Source organism: Elephantulus edwardii, unplaced genomic scaffold (assembly GCF_000299155.1).
Source record: "Elephantulus edwardii isolate Elephantulus edwardi_28Jun2011 unplaced genomic scaffold, EleEdw1.0 scaffold00303, whole genome shotgun sequence".
NCBI classification, from domain to species: Eukaryota; Metazoa; Chordata; class Mammalia; order Macroscelidea; family Macroscelididae; genus Elephantulus; species Elephantulus edwardii.
Genome location: NW_006400053.1, coordinates 124,244 through 130,243, shown reverse-complemented (window position 1 = coordinate 130,243; position 6,000 = coordinate 124,244). Strand labels below are relative to the sequence as shown.

General features: G+C 44.5%; 1 protein-coding gene across 1 annotated transcript in view; it reads right to left on the bottom strand.

Annotated features, from left to right (window-relative positions):
* IGF1R (insulin-like growth factor 1 receptor) overlaps positions 1 to 6,000 on the bottom strand; it is a 431,767-nt gene that overhangs the window by 344,806 nt on the left and 80,961 nt on the right. The gene's annotated exons all lie outside the window — the stretch shown is intronic.

Below are 6,000 nucleotides of genomic sequence, written 5' to 3'. Positions count from 1 at the left end.
CAATCTTCAGAGTCTCTTCTGACATCCATTTTGGTCTCTTCTTCCTCTTCTGTCTTTGTAATGACCGTTTGCACTCTTCCTGGATGATACCTTTGATATCCTCCCAGAACTCATCTGGTCTTCGCTCATTAGTGTTCAAGGCCTCAAACCTGTTCCTGAGATGATTCTGAAATAAAGCTCACCCCCACACCATGAGCAGCTGACTAGCGCAGAGACCTTCCAGAGAAAGGAAATGAGCTCTTCCCCAGGAGTTCCAGGTATCCCTTGGAGATCCCTCTGCTGTGAGCAGCAGAACCACAGCCTGGCAGCCCCGAGGGCCAGTTGCGCAGAAGGCTGGCTGCAGCACACAGCAGGAAGAAATGTTCTAGGTCATCGTGCACAGCTCGAGGCTGTGTTGTTTTTAAAGATGTATTAAGATGAAACACTGCACACCCCATAGAATCTTAGGGCAGTGAAGCTGTACCTCTCACCAGCAGGTGATATGCAAATATGTGTGCACACTTTATGTACCACTTAAAGATCCCTTGTGTGGAACATAATGGGTTGCTCCACTACTAACCTACAGGGAGTTCTGGTGGCATACAAGGATCTGCACTGAGAGTCCAAAGGCCACGCGTCTACGACAGTTCACATTTACCAAGGGCTCCATGCAAGGAAGAGAGAAGATTGCCTCAGAAACCCAATGGAGGGTCAGCTAGAAGCTGATTTAGACTCAAAAGCAATGAGCTTGATTTCACTTGATTGACTTAAGGGTTACCACGATAGGTAGGGGCTCTGGTGGCCCTACTAGGTAAGGAGTTTGCAGTGCCAACTCAAAGGCAGGTGGTCTGAATCTACTAGCCACTCCTCAGAAGATGGCCAGTCTCCTCCCATGTGGTTTGCAGCCTGTGATAACTGCTGGAGGGTCAACTATGAGTTGGTTCTGATACGACAGCAATGAACTGAGTTTTTTAACATAAAAGTTGACAGTTCACACCTACTCAATAGCACTTAGAAAAAAAGGCTTCAGGATCTGTTTTCATAAAAATTATAGCCAACAAATCCTATGGAGCAATTCCATCAGCAACCATGGGGTTAGCACAAGTCACAGTTAAGTTGAGAGCCAACTGTTTTACTGGTTAACAAGTGGACCCACCTCTGCCTGGAAGACTGAACACACCAACCTATAGGAATATGTGGCAGGAGGCCAATCCTGATATACACACATATACTGGAATCAAGCGGACTTCTGACAAGCGAGAACACGAAAACCTGCAAAGGGAGGGGATGCAGAGTGTCCTTTTTACACCACTTGTCTTCATTTGAAGTTCTGGTCTCATCAATGAGATGACAGTGAAACAGGTTCCTTTTGTCAGGAAAGGGAGTCATTCCTTGACTTAACACTCCAAGGATCCTCCAATCTTGATTTTCTAGTTTCTCATATTGAAAACAGTATGCAAAACATTAAAGCCTAGGATCTCTGTTCTCAGTCAGCACCCTTTTAATTGAAATAAGGCTGCATTTCCAGCTAAGCCTGCTTCCAATATGGCTAGGATGGCCATCTTCAAGCACTGGCAAAGGCCTGGCCTCCTCACACACAATCACAGTAATTTGGTGGCCTACAAACTGTTTCTCCTCAAGGGTTAAAAATCACTTTGAAATTACATTTAGCAGTGCGGTTGTGTTGGGGCTGTGTTTTTAGGGGTATGGTGGGGTTGTCTACATCTTTAGATTGAGCCCTGGCAAACTCTATGCACAGCACACCAAGCACCACTGAAGTCAATTCCTCAGAAGGAAGAAAGCCATATGCACCCAGGAGGACTGGCCTATCTCTGTCCATTCCTGGACATGGTGAGACTCCAGCAAACAAATTCCTACCAGCTAATAAACAGCTGCAGAGGCCAAGCTTCAACTTTCAGAATAATACTCGTGTTTCTCCATAATCTTTGAGTCATTTAATAATAGCAGGAGATACCAAAAGCTACCATCCATGAGTGACTGCCTCTGCCAATTAAGAGCTGGAGGTGGCTTTGGTAGAGATGCTAATCAGAAGCAATAATCATGAAAATGACATGGGAAACATCCATATATCATAATCCCAGAATCTTCGGGTTCATCAAGGACTGCAGTTATACAGGACTCTCTGCTCTGGGGTGAAATATATCTTCCTAACAGCAAAATTCTCACAAAGTAGATACTGTGCTAGTCCCCTCAGAGACAGGACTGCCCTCCAGGAGAAGAGGACACATACCACACAAACAAACCAGGGGCTGCAGGGAGGCACAAAGCTCTGCTGATAAAAGGAGGAGAGCTGGTGCCAAAAGGTAGCGCTGCAGGTTGGGACAGCCCCGGACCACAGGATCACAGGGTAGGATGGAAGACGATCAGGGAGCTTTATGATAGATACTAAGGTGCTAACCAACAAAGTTCTAGTATGGGAGGGACCTCTGATGTTGTTGCTAAGCACCACTGTGCTGACCACCACTCACAGTGACCCTGTGAACAACACATCTGAACTCGGTCCTTTCTGGTGCTATTGCCACGATCTGCCATGCTTGAGCCCACTGTTGTTCTCACTGTACCAATTCATCTCTTGAAGGTCTTCTCTTACCCTGTACCTTTCCCCAGCATGATGTATTTTTCTAAGGACTGGTCCTTCCTGACAACATACTCAAGTTTCATCATCCTTGCCTCTAAGGAGCACCCTGGTTGCACTTCCTCTAAGACAGATTCATTAATACTTTCAACAGCTCACAGTCTTTCAAGCCACTTTAGCAATACTACAGTTCAAAGGTGTTGGAGCATATTGGTCAGCAGCACCTGGGAGGAAGAAATGGTTAAAACTCTTAGCCAGTAACTAAAAGCTTGGCGGTCTGAGTCTATCTGAAAGCACCTGGGAAGGAAGGCATGGCAATAGACTTGTCAAAATCAGGCAGTGAAAATCTCACAGAGCACGGGTCTATCCTGACGTGCACAGTGGTGGAACAAATCAGAGACAGCTCAACAGTTGCTGGGTATTGGTCAGCATACTGGCCAGTGTTGGGAGAACTGCTGAGGTCAAGGTGAAGAAGCAAGGAAGGGCTATGAGGTGGACTAGAGAGGATGCAGTATCACCAAGGAGGCAGAGGACAGAGCTGAGGGGAGATTTCAGAAACATTCAGGATAAGGACTCAATGCCCAGTTGAAGGAGAGTCCAAATGCCACCTCATGCCCTGACAAAGAAGCTAATGAGACAGGTATATTCCCCACTGAGAGAGGAACGTCAGAGAGTCAAAAAGATAGAGGTGAGGAGTAAGGGAAGGTCACCACATCCAAAGGTGCCACAGATGTGAGCAGCCACTTGTAAGCTGGCTGCAGGTGGGACAATGTGCAGATGAGAGTTTGGGCAAACAAAACAGTGACACAGAGAAAGCAGGCAGAAACTCTGGCAACCACCTACTACTAAAGACTGAACAAGGGCAAAGAGTGGGAAAGCACGAGAGGCCAGGGCAGAGCCATCAGCCCCGTCCATGTCAAAAACAACAGAATGGGAAATGGCACAGCTTTCTCAATCAGACCTGTTGCACGAACAGCCTAAGTCTGAATAAAATATCTCCTGAAATTGCAAGAAAGAAATATGAAAGTGTGCAGAGAACCCATGAAGTGGTAATTTCCTTAATGCAGCTGTCTATTAAGCTACCTGCCACTGCAGAGTCACATTAAATAAAAGTAGGGATTTAAAAGGAGCATGTCAGGTAAGAACTGTGTATCAGTACTACCTAATTGAGTGTTTCTCCAATATGTCAAAGATTGCACACATACCCTTGACTTGAGTGTCTCGCTAGCTATTCTCCCTCCTTCCACAGCCAGGCTGAAGAGCATCTGCAGAAGATTCTTTTGTGCTTAATCTTTTCTATCACTACCTCAACACTTATGCTGAACTCAAGGTAGACATTCTGACCAGTTTCCATGCCTCCATCCAGCCTGGATGTGTAAGACTATCACCCTGTAGTGGTTCCCCAGATAAAAGAACTCACTCACCGCGCTCTCCAACAAAAATATAATGCAAGGCACATGTGTAATTTAAACTTTTCTAGAAGCCATATTTTTTAAAAATCAAGTAAAATTCAAATTTCATACAAATTTTACTTAATTTATCAAACTGTCATCATTTCAACATTCAATCAGTATGAAAGTATTAATGAGACTTTTTTTATTCTTTCATCTATAAAAAGCCTTTGGAATCCAGGGTTCAAACTGGCTATATGTCAATGCTCAAAAATCACATGTGGCTAGCGGGCATCACAGTGGACAGTAGAAGTCGAAAGAGATCTCTGCAAAGTGTAGGAATTCAAGTCCAATCCAAAAACTGCTAAGCAAATGGCCATATCTGTGTTTCAGGTACGGTCAAGGGAAGATTTCTCTGAATGCTGTTACAAGTTAGCCATACTGGGAACACCGTATCATGACACCCCAAAAATCCTAGTGGGACTGAGACCACTGATGAAGGAGAAGACTTCCTGGGGTGGTCCTGGAAAAAAAAAAAGGAGCCAGCCTACAGACAGGACACTCTGCTGTCCATTGGGACAGCACCATTAACCCAAACTTCAAATGCACCAGTGTCTCCTCGATAGAAATACAGGCAATTTCCTCCCATGTTTTCCACAGCCTCTTAAAAACTGCTGGAGTGTCAGCTCTGACTCCACAGCAATGAGTGAGAGAACAAACCTAGAGGCATGCTAGCATCAGCTGCACTTAAGCCAAATCTCTAATGTCAAAGTACTTTTTCATAGTCCGTTTCCTCGTTTTTATTTTCCAACAAACATTATCAATAAATAAGCATCAATTCCATTATTCAGATGAAAAATTGAGGAGCAGGTGATTTAAATTACTTGTTCATTTCTAGTCTTGGCTACCTGACCTCAACTCAAAGACCATTCAAGCTTCTCTAATAAGCAGGAAGTCATCTAAAAAAGGTGGAAAATCCAGTGTGGCCTGAGCAAGTGTCTATGGAATCAAGTGCGCCCTCTTGATGTTCTAATAGCACTCCACTTTTATGCAGGACTTGTACGTTTTCAAACACACACACACCCACACACCCACCCCAGATCACACCATGGAGTATCACTGGGCTTCGCTCAGAACAACTGGAAACCCCACGCACAGTGCAGGTGTGCCCAGTCACCCAGTCCTCTGACCCCCACACCTAGCACTTCTCTAGACCATCCCATCTCCCTTGATGGCTGGACTTTTTTTCCTTTCAAAGTAAAAAAAATAATAATAATTTCATTTCAAGATTATTTTATTTTTTCAAACAGTGGGTAAACCTTTAAGTAACCACAAAACTGACTCTGGAACTATCCCTTTGTCCACCTCTAGCCAAGAGTGACTTTAAGAAACAGCTTCATTGCATTTACATCAACCAGAGGCTAGTTTACCAACTGGACAACAGATACAGAGGGAAGACTGGCATGAAAGGAGACCCCTTCTCCCTTGGTCAGCACTGGAAGGCTGGAAATGAAAGCAGTGGTGGCCTGTGGCTTTGGCTCACCAAAAGTTTACCTTACACACTTCATGGGGTAAGCAGGCCTATCAGTTTAGGATTTATTGATTCTCCACAACTGGTCAGAGCACATGGGCTCCTTCAGTCTTGAATCAGCCATGAAATAATACCTATTTGTAGCCAGTACTTCCAACTTAGAGCCCAGGAGAGTGTTCTGGCCAAGACATCTCAACTTCTGGCTAAAAGCAATAAGGCCAAAGGCCCCATCTTGCATTTTAATACCAAAAACTTGCTCTCAAGGTATTCATCACAGGAAAGCAAGTTCAGTTACACTGATGGTAAAATAAACATATTCACTTTTAGATAAGGAAAAACTTTACCTCCACCAAGAGTGGAGAGCACTGTGCACCTTTTTCTTTCAGAGGAATGAATGTGTAAGATTGGTGAAAACCTTTTCTCTACACCTGCAAGGTAACAGTATGGTATTTTACACAGCCATATGAAGACTCAGCTTGAAGCAGGCATTGAGGAGCCTAGAG